The sequence below is a fragment of the Piliocolobus tephrosceles genome, chromosome 11, assembly GCF_002776525.5.
Source record: "Piliocolobus tephrosceles isolate RC106 chromosome 11, ASM277652v3, whole genome shotgun sequence".
Lineage (NCBI taxonomy): Eukaryota > Metazoa > Chordata > Mammalia > Primates > Cercopithecidae > Piliocolobus > Piliocolobus tephrosceles.
This window is the reverse complement of record NC_045444.1, coordinates 77,299,859-77,325,773: the sequence shown is the minus strand read 5'-3', so window position 1 is coordinate 77,325,773 and position 25,915 is coordinate 77,299,859. Positions and strand designations below refer to the sequence as shown.

The following is a 25,915-nucleotide window of genomic DNA, read 5'->3' as shown; positions in this document are numbered from 1 at the left end:
TGCTCCTAATGGGTGCACAGACGCCAAGAAAGACTGGTGATTACTGAATTGAATACAGCCACCAGGAGAAAACCAACTTCCCTTCCAAATGAATCAGCTTATTAATCAGAGGGTCCCAATCTGCTTCCATGTGCTAAGATCCTCACCAAAGTCTTACACCACTTGTAGATTCATTTCTCTGCCCTCTTTATGCTTGATCAGATCATGCAATCACTCAAGGCACTCCCTCATTATAATTAAAAGTACAGTGATTTGCACCTAGTAGGCACTCACCCAGGGTTTCCTCTACCCATTAGTTTTGGAGGCCACTCCAGATTGGTTCTGAACAAAGACACTCACATGAAACAGCCTGGGATACACTACGGCAGAACGACCTGCTCTTAAAAAAAAAAAAAACCAGGGGCCTTCCCATCGTTCAGGCTCTTTTCAGTGATAATAGAGAGAAATGTACTGAATTTAGTGCACTATTCTTGTTTGTAGGCTAAGGAAGCAAATTATCCCTCCAGACAACAACAGCTTTGGCATTCTGCAAAAGATCAGAGGTCACAATGACTACTGCAGTGGTTCTGGAAAAAACATCCACAAGATCCAAGTTGCAGACCCAGCTCTGCAGCTAGCTCACAGTGAGACACTGGGCACAGTGCTACCTTCGAGCCTCAGTTTCCTCACAAAGCATGTAACACATCATCTCCTAAGATCTTGTCCTGACTTCCAATGCTGTTGATTCGACAAAAAAAAAAGGTTCAACTCTGGAAAGACTGAGTTCACTCATTTTGGGGTTAGCATGCATCCTGAATCTGGTTATAGAGAACGTTTAAAACCAAAAAGCCAGCAAATGCCAGACCACAAGAATCTCTCTCAATGACATTACTCAGAAGCAAAGGAAAGCAGCTCTGTTTATTCTGACCTCATAATCAAAATAAAATTAGGAGTGTAACCATACACAGCACAGAAAGATGCACAGAATAACCAGATAAGTTAGGCCATCAAGGCACATTTGAACATGGTTCCTGTGTGTTTACAATACATGGTTAGCTACAAAATGGAGCTGGCTACTTTAAAAAATTCACCTAGTTAGGAAAGCAAAAAAAAAAAAAAAAAGTCTAACGATTACAAATTAAGAAATCTACATGCAAAGGAGGGAAAAAATGTGCATCACTCAACAGTGCAGCTTTGGTAATGCCTTCATAATCAAGGTTTAAAAAAGTTTTTTAGAATAATAAAAATTCAGAAGCTTCCTCAAGCAGTTATCCACTAAAATAAAGTCTAATAAACCATGTAAACAAAGGGAGAGATATTTACACATTTACATTAGGGTTTCATGAATGTTTATTAGTTGAGAATTGATCAAACAAAAATAGCTAAGATGTTCCAAAAAAGACACTGATAATGTAAATTGAGAAATATTTTTTAAAGAAAATAGCTAAACTGCTGCAATGGGTTACTTCACCTACACTGATTAAAATCAACAATCATATTAGAATTTGGAAACATTTTCTAGGTAAATTTCCAGTTTTTCTAATGTTGGGAGCATTAAAAATCAAAGGCACCGTAATTCCTTACATATCCTTAAACACATTCTGAAGTATTTACGAAGCACAAAAGACAATCCAAACAAACTAACCTGTAAGACATGCCATAACTAATCATTTTTAAGTCACAAATAAAATGCTCACTGAATTCACATTTGTAAATGTTAACTAAATTTGAATAACAGTTCTGCTAATTTCCAAATATTCCACAGGATACAGCAGTTATTTCATTTATTTATATAAGGAGACATACCTACAAATAACACCCCCCCACACAGTTTTTTCTCCTTGAATATAGCACACGTTACTAACCTGTAAAGCTATAGGACAATTCATTTTTAAAGTTAATTACCTTGACCATGTGCGGAGCAATACAACAAATTTTCCCAAGGAAAGTTTTGGTAAGAAATAAAATATACAATAGTGAACTATCTTGTAAAAACCTGATTAAGAAAAGGTAACTTTCTTCTACAAGTAGTTTGTCAAAAAAGGGGCTTTCAAAATACATTATATCATCAAAACTTAAAATGTAAAGTTCTACCCTTACGTTTGTCTCTCAATAGGTGGGTAGAAAAACTAGAGTTCTTTTTAAATGACAAAATTATAAGGCCCCTCTAGTTTAGAAATTAAAACTGCTTACCAACTTTTCTTCTCCATTGTTTTTTCCACTGATTTAACTAGCACTTTAGCCTTCAGTTCATATGAAAGAGAGAGACAAACATTCGTTGTGACAGGGAGAACACACTAAGTACAACAAATATTTTGCAAACAGATAAGAAGAGGAAAGTAGGTCAATATCCTGTGGCAAGGAAGAGGCGGCCCCAGCTTCAATCCAGGGCTGTTTTATATGAAGTCCATCACGGTTACATGCTGGACTCTCTTCTGTTGACAACCTCTCACTCGGACCCATGCTCCTGGTATTCAAAAAGCACTAGGCAGGCAATGAAAGAAGAAAGAATGAGAGACACATCTACTGCTTCTCATGCATGTGCAATCTAATTGAGGAAAGAATACTTAAGAGTAAGCTAACCAATATAACAATATGCTCACATAGGGCAGGCGATTCACCTCAAAAGAAGGAATATAGAGATGAACATTTCTGTTTAGAGGTGGAGCTACTATCATGGAGCAGGAGAATCACAGAAGGATAGCTGAAGAGGTGAAACTTGACCTTGAAAGGTGAGTTGGATGTGACTAAGCAGAAAAGAAGTTTAAAGCAAGAAATAAAAAACATATTCAGAAGACGGTGACCTGGCAAAATGGTAGCAGAGGACGGCCAGTATAGGGTCCCGACGAACAGTGAAGCTGGGATGAAAGGTAAGCCAAGGCTAGACTGGGAGTCAGACCTAACAAGCTCACAGTTGTTAGAGTGGTGGGAGAGAGAGCAGCATTACCCAGCCCAACCAGCTTACTTATGTGGCACATCAAGATGGCAACAACTGAGGCTCAGAGTCACTGGTGATGGTCCCATGGAAGATAAAACTGAGGACAGTCACTACATACAGAGGACAGGGAGCCACCAAAACGACTGTGAGCACAACAGAGACAATAAATTTAATGGAAGCTTAAGCAGAGGATGGGCAGTCTGAATTTGTTGGGAAAGTGACTAAATGCAGGGAGGACTGCTCCGTGCAGTTGTTCAGTTTGTGTACCACATAAAAGTGGGCCAGCCAGGGTGGGAAATCAGGTGACTAAAATAAAGTTGAGCTCCTGTGGGATTGTGTCTGCCCCAAAGAGTGCCTTTTTCTCACTGCATACAGGCCCTATACAAGATAGTGTACCAAGGAGTTCATTTGAGGTACCAACCTAGTAGTTGAGAAACGAGAATTAGGATAATGCTAATGCAAATGAAACAGGAGATGTGCCAAGGGAAATCACAGATGAGTCTATCATAAAAGGTGGCAAACTAATTTGATAGAGGGTGTGAAAGAGAAAGGAGGGTTTAAGACTAAAGTAGAGGTTCTCTTACCCAAATGCATCAGGATTGACAATTTGGGTGATTTTTTTTTAAGTCAGTTAAATTTGGAAGTCATAAAAAATGATACATACCTAAACATGTCATTTTAAATGAAGCTCTATAAATATACATTTACTGTCAATCTTTTGTTATAGAGCTGGAGCCTTTTCTTTGAGTATATGTCCACTATTGCACTCAATGGCCTTTCTTTTATAAACCATCCTCAAGGCATCATCCTCCAAGTCCAATTTCTTTAAAGAATGGTAATGGTAAGGCTCTAAAGAGCCCTGGAAAGTGATGTGTGGTAGACCTCGTTACCCTTTACAAATGCCCCGTACCCCTCTCTACATCCTGCCTTGCTGAATTCAGGCGTATGGCCAGTGAGAGCTTCACTGCAGGTGTCCCCTCTGCCACAGGGACCAGCAATGTTCCAGAAGGTACTGCCCCATCAGACTGTGCTCTGGAGTAAGGTTAAGGACAAATGGAGCAGAGTCCCCATCTGATCCACAATGGACACACGGTGTGAACATGGGTTACTGCTTTGAGCCAGTATGACTGTCAAGTTTTACACAATCATGACTTAATCCACCACTCATGAATGACTGATAATATCAGTGAGAATACTTTTATTTTATGGTCCCCCTAATCTTTACTTATCTCAGCGCTCCAAAATTAGCTGCAGTCATTTATGGAAATTCATTCTTATCAGGTGATTTCCAAAGTATTCAAATGAATTTTCATAGAAACAACAATTCTTTTGGCACACACGTTTAAAATCATTACATTAAACTATAATAAGTACACCTGGCACACACAGGTCTGGGAATTAACACAGTCAGGTCTGGAGAAGCATTCATCTCAACTGGTGGGAAAAGAAACTCAAGAGCACACTACAGGGTAGCCCTCTAGCTTGGAGTATTAGTGTATACATGGCATCGGCTGATCCACTTTACAGAGGAAAAGAGAACAACAACTAATCCAGCAAGTCTGGGAGTCAATAAAAGCTCATACTGTTTTCTAAAGCCGTGAGTCTGGACAATTACAAGAATAAATAGTACTATCATATCACCAGGTTAAAAATCTGATTGGCTTTTCAAAAGTATATCCAACTACCATATTTATTCTGACCCAAATATATGGTCATAAGTGCTTAAGTTATTTAGGAAAGCACAAAAATAACACTTCAAATCCACAACCAGACATAGAGTCAAGAGTACAAGTCACATGTCATTCTATAACTTGGCTCTTAAAGATAGAAAAAACACAGAAATTACTATTAAAAACTAAATTTGTTTCATAATTTAAAATCACATACTTCTTTAAAATTGTCAACACAGACAAATGTTTCTCTGAAAAGGAAGTTCATTCTCTTGAAAAAAGCAAAGGCTCCCAGAAAAATCTGGGTGCTTCTATTATAAGTAGCTAAATGGTATATCCATTCATGATTGACATACTTTTAGAAATCTGACATTCACTCTCTTCAATAAAAATATGTTCTTTTATGTAAAAATGATATTGATGTATTTCAATAGACTACTAAAACACTGTGTAAAGACATAAACACCAGAAACCCCAAAACAACCAATATTTTGTAAACATACACACACCAGAAGCCCAAAACAGCCAAACAGTTTAACACATACATACAAGTCAATCCTGACCGTAGCACCAGGCATGTAAGGCTCCCCACTCAGCACCAAATAGAATAACCTTAACTTCTATATAGCTTTAATTTAAAAAAAAAAAAAAAAAGCCTATCTGGAAAAAAAGTAATATTATACCCTCCAAAATAAATCTGCCCCCAGGCTCTACAGGGATAGCTACCCACTCAGTCTTATTTTAACCAAAGTAAGCTCTTGAAAAGAAAGGAAACCCTGGCTGTCCACATCCCACCCCCGGACACTCCTTATTTTCCTTACTGCTTCTCCATCCTCTACTTGTCACAGAAAGATGTTCCCAGAGTTCTATCCTTCACCTTCCTCTCTTCTCACTCCACCCTCTAAGCAATCCTAACATTATCCACACCTTCCACCACATGTAGCTGCCCATGATCCCCTCATCTGAACCCCAGGTCCTGGCTTTTCCCTAAGCTCCAGACCTTGCATTTCAACAGTCCCTGAAGCTCCCTCACTGCTGGATGCCGCGCATCCCAAAATGAACCCCTCACCTGCAACCCTGTCTATGCAAACCATTCCCAACATCACACAAGCCAGAAACGAGGGAGTTAAACCAGACTCCAACTCACCCTGCCCCACCAACCAAGTCACTCCAACCATTGCCTGATTACATCAAAGAGTTCACAGCAATCTTTGACCCAATCATCTCATTCTCAATATCTACTGTTAGAAAATCACTCAAAATACAGAAAAGGTTATAGGTACAAAAAGGCTCATCACAGTATTACTCACAACAGCAAAGTGGCAGAAGGAACCCAAATGCCCAAAAATAAAGGGATGTTGCAGAAAATGATGGTACTCAATGGAATAATACACAACTAGAAAATTTATTTCAAATACTATGGTGCAATATAGAAAATGTATGTACTCTATGATTACGATCACATTTTAAAACATTCACATAAAAAGCCTGGAAAAGAATATTCAGAAATGACCACAGTTGATACTTTTAGAGTGGTAGGCTCATAAACGTCTTTTTAAACTCCATTTTCCTGCATCCCTTCAGCTGCTGGTCCACCTCCTGCTACATCTGTTGCAATACCAACTCAAACTCCCATAAAATAAAGTTCCCCCTAAATCCTATTATATTCATAGCCCTCAGCATGAGATCCTCAAAATTGATTAATTCTTTCAAGAAATCCAACTGGACAAATCAACAGCTGCACAACTGGGCTCCCAACATCTGTGGGGGTTATTAACTGTTCTAGTCAGAAAAGTTCACCATGCACAAGCTGCTGCCAAGACAGCAACTGTAAAGCTGGAAGCTAAATCACAGAGTAGGTGAAGTCGACTATGTATCAAATGTCCAACCTGGCTCACTGCCTGCCAGGTAACGAAGGGGCATTTTCTCCATGCGAGTTGCAGAGGATAGTCAGGTATTACAGCCCAGAGTCCATGAGACACAAAACAGGTCACGTTGAAGGAGGTAAATTAGTACAAGTTTCCTTTAACATTTTACCTATACCTCTGTGTTGTTTTCTAAACTGGCAACAAGTACCAAGTATTAAGACTGGGCTGGCGGTTCTAGCATTATGTCTTCCATGCCCATGCCATACCCCTGGCATGCCTAAGCTAAACCCAACAACTTGATTCTCCTCCACAGTATTAGTGCGTATGAAATGAAGATACAAGGTCATGCCAACATCATGTAGCTCTGTGACAAAAGCAAACAAGCAGCTATAACTGCTGCCCTATTCAAAAAGGGTATATAGTCATGCACCACGTCCATTTCCATCAACAGCAGACCACACATATAATGGTGGTCCCATAAGATCAAAATGCCGTTGAAAAATTCCTATCGCCTAGTGACCTCATGATGCAATTACTTTGTGGTTTTATAAATTTAGGGTAGCCTAAGTGTACGGTGTTTATAAAGTCTACACTGGTGTACAGTAATGTCCTAGACCCTCACATCACCCATCACTCACTGACTCTCCCAGAGCAACTTCTAGTCTTGCAAGCTCTATTCATAAGTGCCCTAGAGAGGTACATTTTTTATCTTTTATATCACATCTTTACTATTCCTTCTCTTTGTTTAGATACACAAATACTACTGTGTTATAATTGCCTATAATATTCAGTACGGTAACACACTGTACAGGTTTGTAGACTAGGAGCAATTGGCTATACTTGTGTTGGCTGTACCTGTATACGTGTGTTGGCTATACCTGCATACGGCTATCTGTCCCATCTAAGTTCGTGTTAAGTCCACTTTGTGGTGTTTGCACAATGACAAAACCGCCTGACAACACACTTCACAGAATGTATACCCATCATTAAGCGATACATATATTGTTTCTAATTTTAAAATGTCCTATGTCTTTTTTTTGAAAAACCAATGCTAAAGTCTAGCTATACACATTCTATAAAACTAGATTTTACTGTAATTGTCCCAGACTTCCTTAAAGCAGAAAAAGAACTATCATAGATATTTATGATATATTCAAATTAGGCATTTGTCACTGGAGATATAAAACCTAAATTGTGGAATAAGGTACAGAAAGGCATCACTTTACTTCCATTTATTTAAATGGCCTCAACTAGATTTTATAGTCAACTATGCAGCATCATTAAATTAGCAATATTCCTCATGTAAACAGCTCTGCAGCTGATACCAGGTAACATTACTGTAACCCACTCCTTCTTTCAAATCTATGTTAGCATTATTTTTAAGATACTTATAAAACACCACTGCTAAGAACAAATTCCTGTAGATAAACACGCTTTGCAGGAAAGTCCACTTCTCCACCCACAATTACATCAAAAGAGCAGCATGAAAGAAAAGCTGGAAAGTTCGCTGAACTTTTCAGTGATTAAAATCAATGGGCTTTTGAAGAAATTTGTCAGATTTGGCATGGTTTCTTTGTAAAAATGTATTTTGGTAATTTTCCAGAATTCTGTTGGAAAATTTCAAAAATTCTGCCACACACCAAAATGGCAGCAACACAGATAACCCTAGGCAAAATAGGCAAAGAGGAAAAATTTAACTTCAACATCCCCTCAATCTTCCCTCCCTTGCAGCCACCCAATCTTCCAAGATTCCTGGTGCTTTTAGGAGGCCACAGACCCCCAGAGTTCATTAATGTGTCAGCAAATAAATTAACTAATCAATTAATTCTAGGTGTAAGTAAAGGGCAACTTCATTTAGATTTCTGAGAGTGAAAAGTTATATTTACCTATTTTGACAACAAAAATAAAACTGATGCTTTATTTTGAATTGAATAAATAGGTGCATCATTTCTGCATGACGGCAAGTAAAGAAGATGGATTAAAAGGAGAGACTTTCAAGGGGATGGGGGAGGAAGAGGGGACCGGATGAAAGAGAGACAGATGGCAAGAGGCCCACTAAGGGAGCACAGAAGAAACAAAAAGGGAAAATAATGACAGACAAAAAAAAAAAAAATTCACAGAAAAGGGGGATTCACAAGGTATAGCCCCATCTTCTAACTTTTGGGGATACTTCTGCTAAAGACTTTTCAATACCGTTACTTAGTTTCTACAACCATAAGCACAAATGGGAAGGTCCTTCACCTGTGAATGCCACTAGAGCAGGCCCACCCCTGGCTTCTCACTCTCTCCTGTCCCTTTTTAGTAAATCACTTGGAGACTGCCAGCCTGACTTTTCTTTCTTCAAATAATTTTATTATATTATTAGTACAGAGGTAACATAACCAGATTATAGAAGATTTAGAAAATAGAGAGTTAAAAGTAAAAGTCACTCCAATCTACTATCCTAACACAATCACTGTTAACATTTTGGTTTCTTTTTTTTGCCATGTTTCTCCCTATATTTTCCAAAGGAGTCCCCCGTACAAAATCCTAAATTATGTGCACTGCTAGGATTCAAACAGGTTTAAATATCTGGTGTGGGAGAGGAGGAACCCCAGGAATGCATTGCAGGAAAGGCTGAACAGTAGTAACTAACATCTACACCAAGTGCTTGCTCTGTGCCTGACACTGTTCTAGGGACTGCACATGTGTTGATTCATTTAATCCTTGCTATAACCCAAAGAAGGTAGTTCTGCAAAATTACCCACATTGTGCAGACGAGAAAAAGGAGGTAGACAGTTTAAGCTACAAGGCCAAGGTCCAAGGGCTACCAGGCAGAAGAGTCAAGTTTCAAAAACCAGTACTGTCTCCAGAGACCAGCCCGTAACCACTGCACCACACAGCTTTTCACTATAGAGAGGACTCATCTCAATGTAAGCTCAGTCATGCTTGCCCCAGAGCAAAGCCTCAATGACCAAACAGAGCACAGATTCTAGGTAGAATAAGGTGTGTGTAACTCAGCTTGGATCCCATCCCATTGTCATGTCTGAGCCCTCAGCGTGTGTTTAAGAGACGGTGAAGGAGGGAGAGTGAAGGCTGAGACGCTGGACAAAACATAGAAGGCCCTGTTCACCACCCCTCCCAGGAAGGGCAGAGCAATCTTCTTCCAACCTGACCTGACCTAAAAGGACCCAGCCTATTAGTGCAGAGCTCGGGAGGAAACTGCTGAGCAGGACACTTGTGTCCAGCAGACGCCAGGACCCAAAGGCTGCAGCAGTGGCAATACTCAAAATGCAGAGGGGGTTGGGGCATGGGCAGTGGCCCCATTCAAGCCTTATCATGGAAGTAGCTCTCTGAATCCAGGCAGCTTCATTTGGCAGGATGAGGAAATACCAAAAATAAATATCCTCACTTTGTCATAATAGTGTATAAAACACTGTTAAATACCACTATTATGATAATTTACTAAGAATTAATAACTTGATTTAAGTCATCAATCACTAAAATTCCCATCCTTGTATCATTCAGAGTAGAGTCCCCCCTTGGGGCTTCTGAGCATCTTTTTATTGCCTAGAAAGTTCTTCCATCCTCCTCATTCTCTAACACCAACTCATCCTTCAGCCAGCTGTGTGAATGTTTATTTCCTAAGCCAGGCTTGTACAGCAATCTAATTTTCCCTCTCTCCGCCATTCTCACAGCCCCCTGTCCTTTTCCTTCACAGTATCAATGCCAATTCATGAGTATATATTTATCTGTGTCCATTTCCACAATGTCTCTTTCCCTTCACATTCATGACAGCAGAAACCACATTGTTTTGTTCAACATTAAAGACTCAGTACAGGACGGGTGTGGTGGCTCATACCTATAATCCTAACACTTCAAGAGGCTGAGGAGGGAGGATCACTTGAGGCCAGATCAAGACCAACCTGGGTAACAAAGCAAGACCTCGTCTCCACAAAAAAATGTAAAAATTAGTGGGGGCGTGGAGATGCTGCTTGTAGTCCTAGCTGCTTGGGAGGTGGAGACAGGAGAATCACTTGTGCCCAGGAGTTTGGTCCTGCGGTGAGCTATGATCACACCACTATACTCCGGCCTGAGCAACAGAGAGACCCATCTCTAAAACAAAAACAAAAACGCAGTACATAGTACAGTGCCTGAAACACACTAGGCACCTAAACATTTGATGAGTTAATAAATGAACACATTAAATAACTAAAAGTCACCCCTCCTTACTTCTAAAAGTATTACATATAATTTTTAAATTAGGCCAGGTGTGGTGGCTCATACCTGTAATCCCAGAACTTGGGAGACCAAGGCAAGAGAACTGATTGAGGCCAGGAGCCTGGGACCAATGAGACATTATCTCTACAAAAAATGTTAAAATTAGTTGGGCATGGAGGCGCATACCAATAGTCCTAGATACTTGGGAGGCTGAGGTAGGAGGCTCACTTGAATCCAGGAGTTTGAGGAAACACTGAGCTATGATCATACCAGTGCATTCTAGCCTGTGCAACAGAGCCAGACCCTGTCTCTAAAATAAATAAATAAATAAATAAATAAATAAATAAATAAATAAATAAATAAAGTGAATTATGATATTTTCAATAAAGGCTAAGTTATTTTGTGCTCTATTAGAAAAGCCACCCAACTGCAGGCTCCCACAGCAAACACAGGTTTAGACGTGAACTTGATCAATCAAGAACTATTTATAAACAAATACAAAATCAATCCCTTTCTTGTACACCAGCAACACTAACGAGAAATGTACTAAATAATTCATTCACAATGACCACAGAAACCTTTATGGTGCTTCATGCACCTTGGCAGGAATCTAACAAAAGGTATGAAAGAGTTTTACACATAAAATGATAAAATTTCATTGAAGGACATAAAAGACCTATTAAAGAGGCTTATGAGGTTTGTGGATGGGAAGCCATGAAACCATAAAGATGTCAGTTCTTCCTGAATTTCTATTCAAATGCAACACAATTTGAATAATACAAAATTAAAGAAAAAAGCCCCACAAGTGACAAGCTTGTTGAACATATGTGCAAGCTAACCTGTGGGGGAAACAGAGGAGAATGTGATGTGCATGTGATGCGCCAACTGACACAAATATGGAAAATGGAATTTTGTGGGAATTCCAATAATTTAACTGTATGAATGTGTAAGTTACTTTCAACATTTCATTGTGCTTCAAGCATTTTCTTCTTCTTCTTTTTTTTTTTAGTTGTGAAACAATAAGTGTTGTAAGTTCAGAAGAACAAGGGCATCCTGAGTCTAGGAAAACTGACAGAGAAGATGGGTACAAAGCTGGGCACAGAAAGATGTGTCAATGTGATAGGGGAGAGGAGCTTCTAGGGGGAAGGAATGATCCAGAACAACAAGGTAAACGCACAAGACACAGTTGAGAGTGAACCAAGTGCAGCTCACATGGAATGCACTTTCCCACAGGAAGCCAGGCAGTGACAGAACCTAAAAAGGTACAGTGAAGTGACCACGGCAGTGTTATCTACAAAATGATCCCCCCAAAACATGGTACAATGGTGACATAAGTTGGGACATGTGAATATTATATCTTTCTCTTGGGAATTCATAGTACACAGTCATGAATGAAGGTCATGAGAAGTCTTTCTACAAAGAAACTTAACCAACTATTCTAACATGTACCTGGCCAAGGATCCCTTTTTACAGGAACATCTATCAACTTTATGGGTGGGGTTTTTTTTTCCAACTTACTAATTTTGTACGGAACAACTCACTTTGGGTAACACTATACTCTAGTAACTCAGCCTTTTAAAGGTCTGAACCAGAATGAGGGCTTGAGGATTTGCAAAGGGCAAAGATAGCAGGGAACAATAAATCAGACACAGTGACTGACAGGAGGAATGTAAGGGTCACAAAAATGGGGAAGTAGCTGATGTTCTAGAATCCAAAGTCAAGATGGTGATGAAAAGGCTATTAGCACAAACAGTAAAGTCCAAAGGGGACCAAGTATTATGTAAGAGGTAATAAATTTGGATTTCGACAGGTTTGCAGAGACAGGTATCTCCCTAGAAAGAAAACTAAGCAAGAGGTTAAGACTTGGAGTCAGTTTCTCAGATCTGTCCCGTTAACTTTTGGAGCTGAGCAGGAGTTACAGTGGTGACCTTCAAGATACTTTTCAATAGCAACTTTCTGCCATTCCAAAAATTGAAAATTTGAAATAAAAATACCAATATAATCAAGTTCTATCTTTAAAGTGTGAAATGTGTGAATGTAGGATAAAAATAAACAATTCAAGATGAATTTCAGTAAATGGATGAGAGGTTTTTAAGAGATCATGTCTACTCAAGAGACATCTATGAACCTTTATAAAGCTGACATCAGGAGTCTAACTCTATTTTCCTCCCTGAATGTCACAGAATACCTGCAGAATACTACAGCAAATAAGCCCTGAACCTGACCAATGTGGCAGTTCATATATTTTTATGAATAGCTCTCAACACTTTGAAAATTTCAGGCAAGTGAGAACTTTTTCATAAATAGCTCGCTATATCAGGGGTAGCTCAAAACTGTGATCTACCTATTATGACTATTAGCAGATAATATGAGGACCACAAAAATAACAAGCCACGCAAATTGGCATAGGCCCAATGTCTATGAAAATTAAGCTTTTCCTTAAAGCATTTAGACTATGGGTCTAAAATGAATAAAACAGTGACCAATCACTCTGACGTACTTTGAAGGGAAAAAATCATCAGTTAGGAAGCTAGTATATTTGCAATCTGAACATCACAAATAGCACTCAGGATCTAAAATAAAATTTAAAGCAAAGCAGCAATGATGGAGGAGAGAGAAGGTGTACACTGGAAAATGTAAGTGGCAACAGCAGGAATCTTGCAATTAAGGTTCTTTGTGTATTTTGGGGGAGCTTTGTTGTTGTGGTTGCAGTGTGAAAATGCTTTCATGTAACCAGTGAAAATTAAGTAGGCAAATGACGTGTATACATACTATAACGTCAATAACTAATAATCTGTTCCACCGTCCTTTCAATTCAATTTTCTAAAAAATCTTTAAAGACATTGCATTCTTTTTTTAAACAAATTTAAAAACTTGTAATGTACCATTCTGAACTACATTACTACATTTTCATTTTAACACAAGAAAATTAAGCCATCTGTGCAATCTTAAAGCATCTTGAGTCCAGGAAGAATTGGACTGAAAGTCCCCAGAAGGCAGAGATTTGGTTTCCTCTTAAGCCTCTCTTAAGTTATCAAGGCAAGACAGGCCCCTTGCGTTTTCAGAAACTTATCAGGTGCTTATCTGATAAGCAAAAGAAGAATGTCAATTTTTACTTTTCTGCTATTTCTAAAACTGCCTATCTTGGGAGAGTACAAATTCCACACCAACTCTCTTCCCAAAACCCAGCTCTGCAACGGCATCCACACCGCTTCATTCTCACACATCAAAGATCTGAGCTCCGAGACTGGATGCCCTGTGGCATGCTGCTCGCAGGCAGACCGGAGACCAGAGATCAGTCAAACTCCCTGAAACTCCCAGATGACAATCTATTCCTGAAGATAAAGGCATGGCCAGCGAGGGGGTAAGAAAAGGGACTGGCTATTCAGTCTCTCGCTAGCAGGCTGAATCTTGTCTCCCTCAGTTGAGGAAGGAGAATGACACAGGACTGAGAAGCCAAAACACTCAGAAAAGGACAAACTGAGAAGCAGTTCAATCAATTCTCCTAGCTTTGGACCAGCCAAGGACACCTGCAGGAACCCTGACTCCAGGTGACAAAGGAAACAAGCCAGGAAGGAGAGAGACACCAGGTGGGCTCTCCCTCTAACTCTTAAAACAAACTCCTTAGAAGTGACCAAAGCATCAACGTACTCACCCAAAGAATCAAAAGTATTTGCCCAAAGCTTCACAGTACTCATTCAAAGCTTCACAGTACACCCTACCTGGTGGCACTTCGTTGTTCTGGGAAGCAAGTGGTCTCTGAGGCTTGATCTCTGGGCTAGTGACTCAATTTCCTCATCTACAAATATCTCCTACTAAAGGACAGTGATGAGAAGGAAATCAACGTACAGAAAGTACCCAGCATGAGGCCTAGCACAAAGCAAGCACCCAATACTTAAAAAACAGTAGCATGAGTTATATCATATAACTCAATATGAATGATTCATTCTTTGGAGACTTGGCATGTCTGGTCCACAAGAGCCTTTTAAAATGCAAATATGACTGACGTCTATTAACAGCCTTAGTTGACAGCCACATTGAACACAGGATGAGGAAGGGATGCTGGCAGGTGTGCAGAGAAGAGAGTTGGCAGAGGTACCAAGGACCTGCCATGCACCAAGGAAGACACTCTTATTCAAACCTTCTCCCATTGAATGGTAGTTTATATATCATTTTTTTGGACCTCAGTCAGGGTTCTGAACCTGAACCCTTTCACATCATTGGAGGTTGGAGGAAATAAAACCTAAGTCGGAGAAGAAGCTGGCACCTGTGTTCAGTTTTCTTCCACTCTCTTGCTTCTGTTTGTTCCCAGCTTTTGTCTCAAAGCAAGTGTTCCCCTGGCTTTGGTCACTACAGCTGTCATAGCCATTTTCATTTCACCAACATCCACTCTTGGAACGCATCCCCCTGCCCTGCTAAAACGTCCCTGAAGGCACAATGGATTTCCTTTCTTCCTTTTAAAATGTGTCTAATGCATTGCCTTGCATGACCTGTGTGCTTAATAAAATACGAACTGATGAAGAAGAGGCTGAGAACTGCAAAGACCTACCAAAGGCTGTAATAGTGTAATGCTGGGAAACATCCTTTTTCCTCCTCTATGCTGCTTATGGTAAGTTGGAAGGTGGTCACCTGCTAGAGTTTAGCAAGCCATGTGTCTGCCTCTCCTCCAGAGGCAAACGTCTAAAACAGCCAATGGAGGAGAATTTCATTACCCGAGGAGACTAAAGTTAGTGTCACCTATACCACAAAACTTGAGAAGACCCCAAATGGTGTCCTAGCTTGAAATAAACAAGGCAGAACTTTCAGTCTTCAAATTCTTATCTTAGAAACAAAACAAAACAAAACAAAAAACCCAATATTGACTTTTCCATTTGCCCAGGAGCATTCTGAGGAATCCACAAACAATCCATGATGCCAAGTGTTAAACTCCATTCTGCTCCTGTACTTGGTGTCAAGGACTGGTACCTCCTGCCCAGTGCCACTGTCAGTGCCACCCTAAGGACAGACACCACTGCTATTCCCTTTTCATGCAGATGCCTAAACTAGTTTACTTCCCCTGTGGGGAAGGGATGAGCACAAAAATCATGCGGAATGTGTGTTCCCACAGAGCTCAGAAAGTTGATGATCTCAGAGGATATTGTACAGAAAGACCCTTGACACTTCCCTAAGGAAGAACGTCTTCTGTAAAAGGCTACTGCCAGGACAAAAAGCATGTGCTGAGAAAAATCGACGGCCTGCTGCTGCGAGTGTTTCCAATTCTGATGTCCCACTTCCTCTTTATAAGCACATTCCTTCCCTCCTTATTTCTCTTCTTAAAAAGACACTCTGGCATTGGGTCTCAGTTAAGAAGCAAAGTGCAATGTTCTATTAAAGGCTGGAAGATAAAAAGGGCTTAAAATGGATTTCAATAAACATAAAAGCCTCAAATGCAATATAAGATCTACTCTGTTCTACCACTTTTAAATGTTTGGAAAAAAGAACTTATTTTTAAATGTTGGCAGCCTAACTTTTTAAAAATAAAGTTTCATTCACTTACAGCTTATTCACACAGGCCATAACATACAGCTCTTTAGCAATACAGTTCTAAGAGTTGTAATGTCCTAACCTGGCCTTCCAAACCTATCTCACAGTGGTTTCTAGAAGAATCAATAATAGATGTGAAAGTAATTTGAAATCTGCCAAGGGCTAATCAACAAGATAATCAAACTGTTGTTATTCCTATTATTAAAACGCATCACAGCATACAGTATATACCTAAAGAGTATGGACTTTGGAATTCCAAATCGCACTTCCACCACTTACTAGTTAGCTACACAAGCACAGACAGTCTTCAATTTAAAATGGTTCAACTTAGGATTTTTTGACTCTACAATGGTGCAAAAATGATAGACATTCAGTGGAAATCGTACTTAGAATTTTGAATTGTGATGTTTTCTGGGGCTAGCCATATGCAGTATGATACCCTATCGCAATGCTGGGCAGTGGCAGTGAGCCGCAGCTCCCAGTCAGCCACACAACCACAAGGATGAATAACCAATACTTTACAGTGGACCATGTTACCAGATGACTTTGCCCAACTGTAACTGTTATGGACACATTAAAGGTTCAGTAGATTAGGCGTATTAAATGCATTTTCAACTTACAATATTTTCAACTTATGCTGGGTTTCTCAGGACATAACCCCATTATAAATCTAGGAGCTTCTGTATGGTGTAAGGGGCAAGTTATTTAACTCCTCCAGGCCTCAGTTTCCACTGGAAAATGGAGATAACACCCACTTTATCAAGTTGTTGTGATGATGACTATATCTGGGACACATTTAAAGCAGTGTGTAAAATTCTTGGCACGTAAGATGGCCGAATAGGAACAGCTCCAGTCTCCATCTCCCAGCACAAGCGACACAAAAGACCGGTGATTTCTGCATTTTCAACTGAGGAGCACAGCCCATCGCCAGCAACGGATCAAAGCTGGTCAGAGAATGACTTTGACGAGATGAGAGAAGAAGGCTTCAGTCCATCAAACCTCTCAGAGCTAAAGGAGGAATTACGTACCCAGCGCAAAGAAACTAAAAATCTTGAAAAAAGAGTGGAAGAAATGACAGCTAGACTAATTAATGCAGAGAAGGTCATAAACGAAATGACAGAGATGAAAACCATGACATGAGAAATACGTGACAAATGCACAAGCTTCAGTAACCGACTCGATCAACTGGAAGAAAGAGTATCAGCAATTGAGGATCAAATGAATGAAATGAAGCGAGAAGAGAAACCAAAAGAAAAAAGAAGAAAAAGAAATGAACAAAGCCTGCAAGAAGCATGGGATTATGTAAAAAGACCAAATCTACGTCTGATTGGGGTGCCTGAAAGTGAGGGGGAAAATGGAACCAAATTGGAAAACACTCTACAGGATATCATCCAGGAGAACTTCCCCAACCTAGCAGGGCAGGCCAACATTCAAATTCAGGAAATACAGAGAACGCCACAAAGATACTCCTCCAGAAGAGCAACTCCAAGACACATAATTGCCAGATTCACCAAAGTTGAAATGAAGGAAAAAATCTTAAGGGCAGCCAGAGAGAAAGGTCGGGTTACCCACAAAGGGAAGCCCATCAGACTGACAGCAGATCTCTTGGCAGAAACTCTACAAGCCAGAAGAGAGTGGGGGCCGATATTCAACGTTCTTAAATAAAATAATTTTAAACCCAGAATTTCATATCCAGCCAAACTAAGTTTCATAAGTGAAGGAGAAATAAAATCCTTTACAGATAAGCAAATGCTTAGAGATTTTGTCACCACCAGGCCTGCCTTACAAGAGACCCTGAAGGAAGCCCTAAACATGGAAAGGAACAACCGGTACCAGCCATTGCAAAAACATGCCAAAATGTAAAGACCATCGAGGCTAGGAAGAAACTGCATCAACTAATGAGCAAAATAACCAGTTAATATCATAATGGCAGGATCAAGTTCACACATAACAATATTAACCTTAAATGTCAATGGACTAAATGCTCCAATTAAAAGACACAGACTGGCAAACTGGATAAAGAGTCAAGACCCATCAGTCTGCTGTATTCAGGAGACCCATCTCACATGCAGAGACATACATAGGCTCTAAATAAAGGGATGGAGGAAGATCTACCAAGCAAATGGAGAACAAAAAAAAGCAGGGGTTGCAATCCTAGTCTCTGATAAAACAGACTTTAAACCATCAAAGATCAAAAGAGACAAAGAAGGCCATTACATAATGGTTAAGGGATCAATTCAACAGGAAGAGCTAACTATCCTAAATATATATGCACCCAATACAGGAGCACCCAGATTCATAAAGCAAGTCCTTAGAGACTTACAAAGAGACTTAGACTCCCATACAATAATAATGGGAGACTTCAACACTCCACTGTCAACATTAGACAGATCAACGAGACAGAAAGTGAACAAGGATATCCAGGAATTGAACTCATCTCTGTACCAAGCAGACCTAATAGACATCTATAGAACTCTCCACCCCAAGTCAACAGAATATACATTCTTCTCAGCACCACATCACACTTATTCCAAAATTGACCACATAATTGGAAGTAAAGCACTCCTCAGCAAATGTAAAAGAACAGAAATTATAACAAACTGTCTCTCAGACCACAGTGCAATCAAACTAGAACTCAGGACTAAGAAACTCAATCAAAACCGTTCAACTACATGGAAACTGAGCAACCTGCTCCTGAATGACTACTGGGTACATAACGAAATGAAAGCAGAAATAAAGATGTTCTTGAAACCAATGAGAACAAAGATACAACATACCAGAATCTCTGGGACACATTTAAAGCAGTGTGTAGAGGGAAATTTATAGCACTAAATGTCCACAAGAGAAAGCAGGAAAGATCTAAAATTGACACTCTAACATCACAATTAAAAGAACTAGAGAGGCAAGAACAAACACATTCAAAAGCTAGCAGAAGGCAAGAAATAACTAAGATCAGAGCAGAACTGAAGGACATAGAGACACAAAAAACCCTCCAAAAAATCAATGAATCCAGGAGTTGGTTTTTTGAAAAGATCAACAAAATTGACAGACCGCTAGCAAGACTAATAAAGAAGAAAAGAGAGAGGAATCAAATAGACGCAATAAAAAACGATAAAGGGGATATCACCACCAACCCCACAGAAATACAAACTACCATCAGAGAATACTATAAACACCTCTACGCAAATCAACTAGAAAATCTAGAAGAAATGGATAATTTCCTGGACACTTACACTTTCCCAAGACTAAACCAGGAAGAAGTTGAATCCCTGAATAGACCAATAGCAGGCTCTGAAATTGAGGCAACAATTAATAGCCTACCCACCAAAAAAAGCCCAGGACCAGATGGATTCACAGCTGAATTCTACCAGAGGTACAAGGAGGAGCTGGTACCATTCCTTCTGAAACTATTCCAATCAATAGAAAAAGAGGGAATCCTCCCTAACTCATTTGATGAGGCCAACATCATCCTGATACCAAAGCCTGGCAGAGACACAACAAAAAAAGAGAATTTTAGACCAATATCCCTGAGGAACATCGATGCAAAAATCCTCAATAAAATACTGGCAAACCGGATTCAGCAGCACATCCAAAAGCTTATCCATCATGATCAAGTGGGCTTCATCCCTGGGATGCAAGGCTGGTTCAACATTCGCAAATCAATAAACGTAATCCAGCATATAAACAGAACCAAAGACAAAAACCACATGATTATCTCAATAGATGCAGAAAAGGCTTTTGACAAAATTCAACAGCGCTTCATGCTAAAAACGCTCAATAAATTCGGTATTGATGGAACGTACCTCAAAATAATAAGAGCTATTCATGACAAACCCACAGCTAATATCATACTGAATGGGCAAAAACTGGAAAAGTTCCCTTTGAAAACTGGCACAAGACAGGGATGCCCTCTCTCACCACTCCTATTCAACATAGTGTTGGAAGTTCTGGCTAGGGCAATCAGGCAAGAGAAAGAAATCAAGGGTATTCAGTTAGGAAAAGAAGAAGTCAAATTGTCCCTGTTTGCAGATGACATGATTGTATATTTAGAAAAACCCCATCGTCTCAGCCCAAAATCTTCTTAAGCTGATAAGCAACTTCAGCAAAGTCTCAGGATACAAAATTAATGTGCAAAAATCACAAGCATTCTTATATACCAGTAACAGACAAGCAGAGAGCCAAATCAGGAATGAACTTCCATTCACAATTGCTTCAAAGAGAATAAAATGCCTAGGAATCCAACTTACAAGGGATGTAAAGGACCTCTTCAAGGAGAACTACAAACCACTGCTCAGTGAAATAAAAGAGGACACAAACAAATGGAAGAACATACCATGCTCATGGAGAGGAAGAATCAGTATTGTGAAAATGGCCATACTGCCCAAGGTTATTTATAGATTCAATGCCATCCCCATCAAGCTACCAATGAGTTTCTTCACAGAATTGGAAAACGGCTTTAAAGTTCATCTGGAACCAAAAAAGAGCCCGCATTGCCAAGACAATCCTAAGTCAAAAGGACAAAGCTGGAGGCGTCACGCTACCTGACTTCAAACTATACTACAAGGCTACAGTAACCAAAACAGCATGGTACTGGTACCAAAACAGAGATATAGACCAATGGAACAGAACGGAGCCTTCAGAAATAATGCCACACATCTACAACCATCTGATCTTTGACAAACCTGACAAAAACAAGAAATGGGGAAAGGATTCCCTATTTAATAAATGGTGCTGGGAAAATTGGCTAGCCATAAGTAGAAAGCTGAAACTGGATCCTTTCCTTACTCCTTATACGAATATTAATTCAAGATGGATTAGAGACTTAAATGTTAGACCTAATACCATAAAAACCCTAGAAGAAAATCTAGGTAGAACCATTCAGGACATAGGCATGGGCAAGGACTTCATGTCTAAAACACCAAAAGCAACGGCAGCAAAAGCCAAAATGGACAAATGGGATCTAATTAAACTAAAGAGCTTCTGCACAGCAAAAGAAACTACCATCAGAGTGAACAGGCAACCTACAGAATGGGAGAAAATTTTTGCAATCTACTCATCTGACAAAGGGCTAATATCCAGAATCTACAAAGAACTCAAACAAATATACAAGAAAAAAACAAACAACCCCATCAAAAAGTGGGGAAAGGATATGAACAGACATTTCTCAAAAGAAGACATTCATACAGCCAACAGACACATGAAAAAATGCTCATCATCGCTCGCCATCAGAGAAATGCAAATCAAAACCACAATGAGATACCATCTCACACCAGTTAGAATGGCAATCATTAAAAAATCAGGAAACAAAAGGTATTGGAGAGGATGTGGAGAAATAGGAATACTTTTACACTGTTGGTGGGATTGTATACTAGTTCAACCATTATGGAAAACAGTATGGCAATTCATCAAGGATCTAGAACTAGATGTACCATATGACCCAGCCATCCCACTACTGGGTATATACCCAAAGGATTATAAATTATGCTACTACAAAGACACATGCACACGTATGTTTATTGCGGCACTATTCACAATAGCAAAGACTTGGAATCAACCCAAATGTCCATCAGTGACAGACTGGATTAAGAAAATGTGGCACATATACACCATGGAATACTATGCAGCCATAAAAAAGGATGAGTTTGCGTCCTTTGTAGGGACATGGATGCAGCTGGAAACCATCATTCTTAGCAAACTATCACAAGAAGAGAAAACCAAACACCGCATGTTCTCACTCATAGGTGGGAACTGAACAATGAGCTCACTGGACTCGGGAAGGGGAACATCACACACTGGGGCCTATCATGGGGAGGGGGGAGGGGGGAGGGATTGCATTGGGGAGTTATACCTGATATAAATGATGAATTGATGGGTGCTGACGAGTTGATGGGTGCAGCACACCAACATGGCACAAGTATACATATGTAACAAACCTGCACGTTATGCACATGTACCCTAGAACTTAAAGTATAATTAAAAAAAAAAAAAAATTCTTGGCAAGTAATGAACATATATTAAATGATAGCTATAATTATTGTTAGGCTAATTAAAATCCAAATGTTCTGCCGGGTGCAGTGGCTCACGCCTGTAATCCCACCACTTTGGGAGGCCGAGGAGGGCAGATCACGAGGTCAGGAGATCAAGACCATCCTGGCTAACACAGTGAAATCCCGTCTCTACTAAAAATATAAAAAATTAGCCGGGTGTGGTGGCGGGCGCCTGTAGTCCCAGCTACTTGGAAGGCTGAGGCAGGAGAATGGCATGAACCCGGGAGGAGGAGCTTGCAGTGGGCTGAGATTGTGCCACTGCACTCCAGCCTGGGCGACAGAGCGTGACTCTGTCTCAAAAAAAAAAAAAGAAAATCCAAATGTTCAGCTATTGAAAACAGTAAAAGGGAGATAGATGAGACGACAATCTTACCCAAAGGAGGACAAATGCTAAAAACATGGATGCTACATGCTGAAGATCCCTTCTTAGCCAAACACCACCCACCCACCTCACTCCCTCTTCTTCCCCATGATGTCAGAAGTTCCTCCTTGCTTTGCATAACTGTGCAGCGATCAGGGAAAGTTAGTCTTTAACTCCAGGCTTGACAAAGTGATGATTCATCCTGGGAAGGGGGTACAGCCTGTTGCCAGCCTTATCACACAATCGGGCATCCACCAGAATGGCCAGAGGCCAGAGACCAGAGACCAACCACTTAGGATTCTGCTGTCTGTCCGCATCTCCAGTAGTGGCAGTGTTCAGATGCTTTACATTTTGTTAATGTATAGAACAATGAGCACTTGAGAGGAATTCAATTGTGTTGTATTTTATAAAACAATTCACAGCATAAGTGAAAAGTCCAAAATGGTTAAGACAACAACAAAACAAGTCTCCCTCTGTTAGCTGCCCCAGCACAACGTTTTGCCAGGCAGTGTGTTCTAATGACAAACAGCTTGACGGTTGGACACCATCCCACTTCAACTTCACATCATAATGGCTCCTGAGGACAAGTCCCAGTGCTTTTCAGCCTGGCCTGAAAATCTGACCACATCCCCCACGAAAAAGACAAACCCTCAGCAGTAGCTTACACAGCTCTTTTCCATTACCATTTAGTGGGCAGGAGACATTTTTCCCCCACAGCAAGCTCCTAATTCGCCTTCTCAGGTTAAGAGGCTTTCAAACTTGGTTCATCTCAAAATAAATGGCCAAAGGGGTGATTTAATGGCGGACCTCCGCTTGTCAAAGAGGCAGCTCTGGGCCACTTCCCAATCCTGTCTGCAGCCAGACTACTACAACAGAATGTCTCCTAAATTATCACCACAGTAATTCTAACCTTCAGTCCGACTTTGGGAATCCTTCCACCAGTGTCCCATAGGTACAAACCATGAATGCCTGGAAATGTCAGCCTCCTCCCAAAACAGTTTTGCTTGGAATACCCCATTCAAAAAACACATATCATTCAATCCCCCATAGCTTCCTCCCCAGGTCAGCCAATCCTTTGGGGATTCTCGATTCCAATCTAGGAAAGGGTCGCTTAACAAATGTCTGACATATTACGTTTAATTCTACCACCTCTAAATGATCCTCACACAGAGAGTGAAAGCACAGAACACTTGAATGCCAGGGCTCCTCAGTTCAAACCCCAAACGCTGGTGTGTGTGGTGTGTTTTCTGGGACAGACTGTAAAAGTGTTTTTCAATTGTGTTACATAGTCTGATTCACTTATAGCAATGTCTAATTTTCTGGTGGTTCCTGCTCTCACACAGTCCTGGAAAACTGTTGTACTATATTATACTATAAAAAATTATGTCAAAATTGATTCTATAAAATTTGTCTCCTACCCACTCCAGCCAATATCCACTAGCTACACACACAGACCCAGAGGCACACACATACACACCATAATAGTTCATAGCAAAATTTTTTCAATTCTCAAAAAAAAGGGGGGGGGAGGGCTTCTTTCACTGTAATTAACAAGAGTTGCTTTGAGCGATCTAACATTGGGAGCGCCTAGAAACTCAAGCAGCACACAACTTGTTGCAGCAACAAACGTTGGGCCGAAGCCTGAACAAAGCACTACAAATAAGCTCCAGAAATTCACAGGGCCCTTGAACAAAATGTTGTGTGTTTGCAATTACCTCTCCAGCGCGCTCTCATCACCCTCTCCCAACCCTCTCCCCAAGTCTCTTCCCGGTCCCAGCACCCTTCGTAGCTCCCGTCTCTAATCCGCTTTCCATTCCAGCCCCGCCCCCTTCCCCTTCCCTCTCTGGGACCGTGAATCAATCCCATCCCGGGCAGGAAACGAGACCCAGGGCAACCCCCTCCGCTGCGGCGGAACAAAGGAGGCGAGCGCAGCTGCACGCGCAGGGAGGCCCACAGCGTCCCGGGCCCCTCCTCCCCCGCCGCCGCCGGGGCACACCGCACCTGAACCCCACTCCCCAGGACGCCCCATTGTTCTCCCTCCGCTTTCCTGCCCGGAGGAAGCCACACCGTGTCTTTCCAGGGAGCCAGGAAACAGCTGTGGGCCAGAGGGATGGAGGGGCTGTGGGTGAACACGAGGACAGCCGAGATTCGACTCTCCCCACAGGTACGAGAGGCATGGGGCAAAGAGCGAGCAACTTAGTTTACAAGACCTTCTTCCCTCCCGCCACCCCCGCCGCCACTGCGGAGTCACGACCACCCTCTGCGACCTACAGCGTGCGCGGTTCCCGCCGCAGCGCCGCCTCCCCCGAGACAGCGGCAGAACCCGCTGACCCCCGCCCGCAGGGGGCGACGGGGCCAGGGACCGCGGGCACAAAGGCGCGGGGCGTGCGCCTCTGGAGCCGCGGCCGGACGCAGGGAGAAGGGCAGGGGAGAGAGAAAGCGCTCGCGCTACCTCGCCTGGCGCTACCTCGCCGGGCGCCACTCCGCCTCCACGTCGTCCTCGCTCTCTGGTGGCGCTCCGGGACGCGGGCCCAGCCCGGGGCTGCTGGGCTCCCGACGCGGCTGTTCGGCCAAGGCTGTCCCGCGGCTGCTGGCCGACTGCGCGCCCAGCGCTCCGGCACTGCCGCCACGCGCCGCGGTTGAGACTCCCGTGCGCACCCGGCTGCGGAGTGCTCAGCGGCGGGCGGGAGGAGCCCGGCCACTCCCCTCTAGCCCGCTGGCGGAGGGGCCGGCCGAGGGGCGGGGGCGACGACCTCGCTGCCTGGGATTCGCCCCTCGGCGCGCGGGCAGGAGCAGGAGCCACCGCCTCCGAGCCGACTCACCTCCGGCCGCGCGGTGCCGGCTTCACAGCGCCCCCCGGTGAGCGTCGTGGCGGCCTCCGCGCCTTGCGGGTTTGCGGCCCGACCCTCCCCACCCGGGACGAGCCTGGATGGGACGAGGCTTGAGGGAAGGAGGGGCGACCGTCGCGGCCCCCACGGAAGGCAGTCTTTCTACCTTTTTTCTTCCAGACTTACTGACATAAAATGAGAAATACAACGTTTGACAACTCGAAGCCAGCCTGGGGGCACATTCCGGCGAAGAGTGGAAGTAAGTCTCAATTTTTCCTCCTCCCCAAGATGAAAATGTTTGGATGCCAAGAATATCAGAAAATATTAATTTAACAGAAAAAGAAAAAAGACTACCGAATGGTGTGGTGTTTCTTCATTTACACGACTTTTAGTATCTTTTAAATTACTTGATCTCACATTGTGGGTAATAGCTACTGGCCAATTCTTTATGTTATAGATAAATGAGAGGTAGTTTAAAAGAAATTTGAAATATCCATACAT

General features: G+C 41.7%; 1 protein-coding gene across 2 annotated transcripts in view; it reads right to left on the bottom strand.

Moving 5' to 3' along the window:
- The window catches only part of MYO1B (myosin IB), a 186,119-nt gene extending 160,864 nt beyond the window's left edge, over positions 1 to 25,255 (bottom strand). For both annotated transcript variants that reach the window (XM_023217800.2, XM_023217791.2), the window contains exon 1: positions 25,039 to 25,255. The gene's annotated coding sequence lies outside the window, so the exon portion shown is untranslated. The remainder of the gene's footprint in view (positions 1 to 25,038) is intronic.
- Between the last annotated feature and the right edge of the window lie 660 nt (positions 25,256 to 25,915).